An 8,866-nucleotide genomic window follows, 5' to 3' on the forward strand; every position below is an offset into this window, starting at 1 on the left:
GGTGCACGAGTAACACCAAGTCACAAAGGGAAACGGGCAAGTGATGGCCAAGGCTTTGACGGAGGCGAGGCAGCTTGGCAAGGGCTTGACAATGAGTTGCGGGTTGAGGGTGACACTTGATCATGGCAAAGGCATCAAGGCATGAGGCAGTGATGCCAAGGCAAGGCAAAAACAAAGTGGCAAAGGCAAGCTTAAGTGCAACGGAAGGCAGTGCACGGGACAAACTTGTCATGACATTGGGGCACAACAAAGGGCCATGTTCGTGGGCAATGGCATAGGCAAAATGTTGCACAATGCAGCTGGATACAATGGCATTGGCGCCTGATTCAAGCTTTGGCACGAAAATGGGCACCAAGCTTTAGCTTGACCAAGTCAAGAGCGTTTACGGCACATGCTATGCACATGGGCAGCAGTTGGCTTTGTTCAAAATGCTGGCAGATGGGAGTTAGCACGTTTTTGGCCATGTTTCCATTATTATTGGCATGATCATTACATGTTCCTAGTAGTTGGGGGTTGTCAACTACATTAGGCTAAAATAGTGGGCTGTGTGGGACAAGTGTCTAAGCATAAGGCAACTAATGTAAGAAAAAGGGGCTGGTTCATGTGTTATAAATGGGCAGCACCCTTTATGTTTGTAGCATAAGAGAAAAACGTGTAAGAGTACACAATTGAGTTAGGAAAGAGTCCTAAGTCTAGTTTTCAAGAGTGAAAACACCTAAGGCTAAGAGTAGTCTTGTGAGGGTCAAGAGTGATCTTCTTGTGCATGGCACTGTACTTCGAGTTTGAGTTTCTTTGTATGCTCGAGTTAAATACAAAGTTGGGAAATGAGTTTCCTGTATATTGTGCCTTGTGTTCATCTAAATTTCTGTTGCCTTTACTTATTTTTCATTGCCTAAAATCAGTCCTAAACTTACTACGTTGAAAGCTGTCTAAAATATTCTAATTCCAAAGTTGCTGAAATTTTGGCTAAGTGTTGGAGCAGGCTAAAGTCAAGTGTGAGACTTGGCTGCCGCGCAGGCTGTTTTTGTGTGACATAAAATGCGCCTATGACAACTAGTATCAGAGGGGAGCAGGTTCGTGACGGAGGCACGACGGGCAGTGGCAGATTTCGTGGTCTTGTTTCAGAACATGGCCGGTGGTAACAACAAACTGTGGGAAAGGCTAACGAAACTGGGGGCATTGTTGGGAAATATTCCTCAAGGTGAAGAAATTTAGACTCTCGTGACAAGGCTTGCCTACCTTGAGGCAGAATTGGCAAGGCTAAGTCAAGAGAATGCGGATCTGAAAGCCGAGATAGTGATACTGCGACGTGCTGTGGGCGAGGATGCTCCTCAACGTGGTATTGATCGTCTCAATGTGAAAATTCCTGAACCTAAGGCATTTGGTGGTGAAAGGAGTGCACGTGAATTGGAGAATTTTCTTTGGGATATGGAGCATTACTTTCATGCTATTCGTGTGCAAGATGAGAGGGAGAAAGTAACCTTGACTAGCATGTATTTGAGTGAAGATGCTAAGTTATGGTGGTGCACTTGTGTGGCTGAAGATGAAAGTTTGGGCAGACCAAAGATTGAGTCGTGGGAGCGGCTTAAAAAGGAATTGAAGGATTAGTTCCTTCCTAGCAATACGTCTTGGATTGCTAGGGACAAACTGAAAAAGTTGAAGCAAACCGGATCAGTTAGAGCATTGTCAAAGAGTTCACTTCTTTGATGTTGAGTATCAGCAATATGTCAGAAGAAAAATTGGCACAACTTCATGAGCGGGCTGCAATAGTGGGCACAATTGGAGTTGCAAAGGCAGAATATTGAAAACCTCGCAAGTATTGTGGCTGCAGCTGATGCATTGGGTGATTTTCACTTGAGTGGTGAGATTTTTGCTTCAAATTCCAACGACGGAAAGAAGGACAAGGCAAAGGAGTGGAAGAAATGTGAAACAACAATGCTAATGAAGACAAGGGGAAGGGAAAGCATAAGGCTGGAACTTCAAAATGCAAGGAGAAGGGCAGGAAATTCAATGGTTGTTTCCTTTGTGATGGACCACATCGAGCTAGGGACTGCCCGAAAAAGGCAGTGTTAAATGATATGACTGCCGCAGATAAGAGGGCTGCATTAGAGGCAATGACCAGTGACAAACAAGTGGCTGGAGTTAACGCAATTGTAGCTGAAGAGAAGGGAGGCCAAGGGGCGTTGCTTGTCAACCCTTTAGGACTCATAAATTGAGCTAACCTCGACGAGGACGTCGAGTTCCAAAGGGTGTGGGTGGTTTGTTAGACCTTCGCCACTTTGAGCTTGACTTGACAACGAGAGCGCTGTCATGAGGCAGCAAGAGTGTTGCAAGGCATGTGCACGAGTAGCACCAAGTCACAAAGGGAAACGAGCAAGTGATGCCCAAGGCTTTGACGGAGGCCAGGTAGCTTGGAAAGAGCTTGAAAATGAGTTGCGGGCTGAGGGTGACACTTGATCATGGCAAAGGAATCAAGGCATGAGGCAGTGATACCAAGGCAAGGCAAAAACGAAGTAGCAAAGGCAAGCTAAAGTGCAACGGAAGGCAGTGCGCGGGACAGACTTGTCATGACACTGGGGCACGGCAAAGGGCCATGGTCGTGGGCAATGGAATAGGCAAAATGTGGCACAATACAGTTGGATACAATGGAATTGGCGCTTGATTCAAGCCAAGGCACGAAATGGGCACCAAGCTTCTGATTGACCAAGTCAAGAGCGGTTACGGCACATGCTGTGCACATGGGCAGCAGTTGGCTTTGTTCAAAATGCTGGCAGATGGGAGTTAGAACATTTTTGGCCATGTTTCCATTATTATTGGCATGATCTTCACATGTTCCTAGTGTTGGGGGTTATCAAATACATTAGGCTAAAATAGTGGGCTGTGTGGGACAAGTGTCTATGCCTAAGGCGACTAATGTAAGAAAAATGGGTTGGTTCTTGTGTTATAAATGGGCAACACCATTTATGTTTGTGGCATAAGAGAAAAACGTGTAGGAGTACACAATTGAGTTAGGAAAGAGTCCTAAGTCTGGTTTTCAAGAGTGAAAACACCTAAGGCTAAGAGTAGTCTTGTGAGGGTCAAGAGTGATCTTGTACACGGCATTGTACTTCGAGTTTAAGTTTTTTTGTATGCTCGAGTTAAATACAATGTTGGGAAAAGAGTTTCCTGTATATTGTGCCTTGTGTTCATCTAAATTTCTGTTGCCTTTACTTATTTTTTGTTGCCTAAAATCACTCCTAAACTTACTACGTTGAAATCTGTCTAAAATATTCTAAGTCCAAAGTTGCTAAAATTTTGGCTAAGTGTTGGAGCAGGCTGAAGTCAAGTGAGAGACATGGCTGCCGCGCAGGCTATTTTTGTGTGACATAAAACGCGCCTTTGACAGTTAGGTATAATAGCCACGTGGACCAATAAATTAGCGCCCTCTATTTAATTAAAGGACCCACATATACCATCTCATAATTCTGTTAAAGAAGGGGTACTTTTAATCCGAAAGTTAACGTTAAGGACAATCGTGGCTCAATAGGTGGAAGGAGAGCAAACTTAGACTATTATCAATATGTTAGGGGCATTTTTGACCCGTTTTCGTTAATTGATTACGAGTATGATCCGGGCAGCCGGCCATCCTAACATCAGGACCCGGTGCGAAATTCCATATGACTCAGTGGTGGGAAAATGGTTAAAAGAAAACAGTTACAGCTTGTCTGGATGGTTGTTACCCATTGTATTGTATTGTATTGTTATCCCAAAATAATGTTTGTTTTGATTGTTTATTTAAAATTGGTTGTATCGTATTGTTAAGTCAATTGTTCCGGACAACCAAAAGCCCTATTTTATGAAACAACCGATTTGGTGTGGTGGGATCGTTTCCTTTTTTTCCAATTATGCCATTACTTATTACTCTATAATTATATTTTATTATTTAATTTTTTATTTTATTTTAACTCCAAATCTCCAACCTGTTGACCTACTTTGTCTTCTTCCATCTTTTGTAGAGTTGGTTTGCCCCGTTCTTTTTATCTAAGTCTCCGTTCAATTCTTTGTCTCTTTCCATCATTTTAATTTTTTTTGTTGCTAATATTAGTTAAACTTTTTTCTTAGGTTTTTGCTCTTCTTTTCAAGCAACGTAATTAATCATAAATTAGTATAAAGAAGTTGTTTTAAATTATTTTTATGTGTAATTCTTGATAAATTTTATTTAAAACAATTGAGGATTTTTAGTGAACTTATCGGTTACAGTACAATACGATATAGTCAAATCAAAAAACTAAACAATATTTAACAACAGCAAACGATACAATCTATTCAAACGTTGTACTCATAAAACGATACAATACAATATAATACAATACAGTAGAATACAACACATTATAAAACAATGGATAACAATGATCCAAATATAGTGTTAACGACCCATATTATCCATTAAAAATGGGTTGGATAACGAACTTTTTAAAAACGGGTCAAATATGGATAAGAACCATATTATCCATTTAGAAAATGAATAACCAATGGGTAACCAATGGATAACCAATGAGTTTAACTTTTATATTTATAAAGCCTCACATTTGGGGTTCCTCATGTTTGGGAGACTAGAAATTCTCCCAAAAGTGATCATATTATAGAAGTCATGGATAATATGGTTACCCATATTATCCGTCAGTTAACCATTTTTTATCCGTATTAAATATGGGTCGAATTAGATAATTTATCTGTTTTCATTACCCATTTTCGATCCAAACCATATTCGACCCGACCAGCCCGTTTGCCACTTCTATGTACGACCATCTTTTGTTAAGAATAGTCAAACCTCCTAATATCTTTTATGTAGCATCTTTCATAACACCCCCCCCCCCCCCAAACCAAAACCCCCCTCCAAAAGAAAAAGAAGCTAATGGACATGTTTTGGTCAATATTAATAAAAAACTTTACAGTCTATCAAAATAATACACAATGTTGCTTGTTGATAACATTACCGTTTCATTTAATCTTAACATAAGCGAATCCAGGATTTGAAGTTTATGAGTTCCTATTATAATTTCAAATTAATATAGAATAATAACTAGGTTTACAATTATATATTTGTAGCTATTTAATGGATTTTTTAATAAAAATACAAGGTCTCCGCAAAAGTTATCGGGTTCCCGGGAACCCAGTAACTATACTCTACATCGGCCACTGAATCTTAATCAATGGGCATTTTTGGTTCACATATTCTTAAATGGGAGTATGACGTATCTAAAAGATATGAGTAACCTTTTTACAACTTTCAAAGATATTTAACTAATTTTGATGAGAAAAGTGTGAAAGAGTGGATCAATCATCAATAGTAAATTACCAAATATTAAAAAAAATATTAATATTATTATTAATAGCTGACTTGGAGCAAAGCACAATATTTTTTCCGAAACAAGAAAGCATGCACAAAGTCACGACTCTCTATATAGGTTCGAAATAGGAGCCCATACTATATGCAGGAATACTACTTATCATATCCTGTCCCAAATTTAGCAATCAAGTTCAATCTATAAGGTTCAGAGATGTAGAAAATATCGAAAAAATAAAACACACGCAGAACCCCTAAAATGGAACATTCCTATGAATAGCCATAGCAGTGAGGGGGTTCCTCATTTCACAAGATAATTTCAGAACTTCTTTCATGTCAACTGCGTGGACTCCATCCTCGACCCACTTGAAATTCTGCACTAATTTTGCCACCCATAACATCACCGTGACCAACCCTAAGTTCTTCCCCGGACATACTCTCCTTCCTGCCCCAAACGGTGCCAAACGAAGGTCACCACCCCTGACGTCCACCATTGAACCACCTTCAACCACTATGAACCGTTCAGGTTTGAACTCAAGTGGATTCTCCTACACATCAGAATCATGGGTAATAGCCCAGATATTAACCATTGCTGTCGTGTGGGAAGGAACAACCATGCCGTTGCTTAACATAACATCAGATGTAGAAAGCCTTGCCCAGGAGAGAAGTGGACCCGGTGGATGAGTTCTCAGAGTTTCCTTTACAACCGCTTGTAAATACGGCATCCGAGTAATATCAGCATCAGTCACAACTTTTCCCATTGTAATGTTATCAACTTCTTTTTGTAACTTCTTTTGCACTTCGGGATTTAATATAAGCTCCGCCATCACCCATTCAGTTAGAAGTGTTGTAGTGTCAGTCCCTCTGAAAATCATTTCCTGCATTACAACAATAAATTAAGAACCATTACACGTCAACACTTGTAAAAAGTTGTCTAATCAAAAGAATTTAAACAACCAGGATATTATGAACATGTTAAAAAATTAAACACAACTAATCATAATATATATATATGTTGAGAAGGATCATATATATTGCTTGGAACCCATAAGATCAAAAGTCTGATTGGGGCACTGGTTGAATAATTTACTCAGATACCCCCGCTACCTTCAAATTATGAGTCCGCCTCTGCAATTATTATATAACCTTTTGCCAGAAATTAATGTGTTGGCACCCTATTTAAAACCCATATTAAATGTGAATAATTACAGTTATGTAAATATATTATTTTTACGTACCCATAAAACGGCAACCATGTCATCTTCCGGTAGCTTTTCTTCTCCGTCAAGAGACAAAAGAACGTCCACAAAATCTGCATTATCCGACACCATTTTGGATATAGCACTGCATCTGTGTTCCTCAATAATGGTTTTGACAAGCTTTTGTACACGTGGCACAAGAGCTTCACAACGTTGGACAATACCCGAAGGGTCATAGAAAACCTAAGCCACGGAAGATAATCAGACCAATTAAAAGCACCGAGTAATTCAAATCCTTCCTTCACCATATCTTGCAGCTCCACTAACTCCTTGCTATCTTTATTATAGCGCTTTCCAAAAACACTTCCCATTATATTATTCAAAGCAGCCAACTGCAAATGTTTCCTCAAAGAAACTGTCCCATTTTACAACTGCTCATTTACTATGTCATGTACCATAATGGAGCAGTCAAGTTGACGGCCCGTCTCATGGGCTGCAATTCGCTTCGGCGCAAAGAGATGTGAAGAAGCAATACGGCGCAAGAGACGCCAGTAAGTTCCATTAGGAGCGAATCCAATGGCTCGGCTAAACATAAGGCTCTTAGCGGATTGTTTGATGGGACGATCAGCGAAATGAGGAGAAGTTAAAATCTCTTTAGCTATTTGAGGATCGGAGGATACAACTACAGGGGTAGAACCAAGGCTAAAAGCCATAAGTTGTTTAGCTTGATGAGTCCAAGCCACGGAGGCTAAAGAGCGATGAGCCAAGCCGCGGCTTAGAGTGAAAAGGCTACTGATAATTGGAAAACCACGGGGTCCAGGAATTGGGATTTTTCCACAACGGTTACGACCATTTTTCCAAGCTACGCCTCCGGGAGAACAAGCCCAGGTGATTAGAGTGATAGAAAGAAAGGCAAAAACAATGGAAACGATTATGTATTGATCAAGAAGATTTTTAGAACCCAGAAAAGCAGGTAGTGTAAAAACCCACCAGTTGGAGTCCGTTGTCACCATAGCCAAATCCATGAGACTGAAGGAAAGCGAAATGTTATAGAAAGAGATATTGAGAGACAGATGGAATTTGTGATGTTGGAAAATGAAAAGTTTGATGAGTTTAAATAGGCTGGGAACTGGAAGGAAGCCATCAATGAAAATGGAGTCAAATTCAATGACTAACCATAAACCTATTTAGTAATCATATTCAAAATAGTTCTAGTAATCTATTACATAGAATCTTGGGATAAATCATAGGTACACAGCATTTTGTTTGAACATCTTACCATAAAATATATATATGGTCACCTTATTTAATTATTATCTTGCTATAAAAGAAAAATCCATGGACTATTGTTTGGATTTTGTTTTTTCAAGTCAAAAGATATTAATGGAACTTCCATATATAATAGTGATAAGAGATTCTAACTGTTTTAGAAAACTAACTGAAATACTAAAGATAAATCGCGGAAAATAATTAATAATATTATTCATGTTTAGCTAAATATCTACGAGTTATGTCACGTCACCTTTTTTAAAATTAGAATTATACGATACATAAACGGTCTACAGGAATGCAGGAGTATTAAGTTAGACCATAGACTATTCCTGTAGAGTTAAAAGTATATATTCACAGATGCAGTTCTCCTACGCTATTTTTTGTATTTTTTTGGTGTCAATATTTAAAATAATAATATGTATGAATAAGATTCAAAGGGAAGGAAAGCCTTGCATGTACCCTACTTACTTCTCATTATTTGCAATTTTAACGTAATTTAGCTTGATTTTCATTTTGATTTTCCAATTTATTGCGTTCACTCAATGGTTAAACAATGAAGAAAATGTTTCCAACATTAAATAAGAGCATATGCCAATATTTATGAAATGGTGCGGAGATGCATGGGTGGTTTGGAGAAAAAAAAAAATTGAAGATGAATAAACAGAGAAAAAAACTATATATCGCCATAGTAACAAAAAGTAACAATGGCTTGAAACTTAACCCTTACGATGTATTGAAATATTTTTTTTATTGATTTAATTTGCCACATCAACACATCAAAACATCCCACATTTTAATTTTAATTTATGCAAAGCCAAGTGCAAATTACGAATGATTTTCATGAGTAATCTTTTGATGTGTTGTCTGAGGGTATACAAAGGGAAGTTTATTATTGTTAAGATTATAAAATATTTGTACTCTAATTATAGTTACATCAGAAGGAATTTCCGTGTTTGTAATGCTAATGGCCAGTGATGGCTTGGATGTGGGTTTGTGGCACAGAAAGTCTCGTCCATCTTCTTGACGTGAAGATAACTGAGAATAGCTTTTACCGAGGAAGAAAGAAGCT

General features: G+C 38.7%; 1 pseudogene; it reads right to left on the reverse strand.

The window, feature by feature from the left end:
* Positions 1-5,580: 5,580 nt before the first annotated feature.
* LOC109218945 lies at positions 5,581-7,550 on the reverse strand (annotated as a pseudogene).
* Positions 7,551-8,866: the final 1,316 nt, after the last annotated feature.

Source organism: Nicotiana attenuata, unplaced genomic scaffold (assembly GCF_001879085.1).
Source record: "Nicotiana attenuata strain UT unplaced genomic scaffold, NIATTr2, whole genome shotgun sequence".
Lineage (NCBI taxonomy): Eukaryota > Viridiplantae > Streptophyta > Magnoliopsida > Solanales > Solanaceae > Nicotiana > Nicotiana attenuata.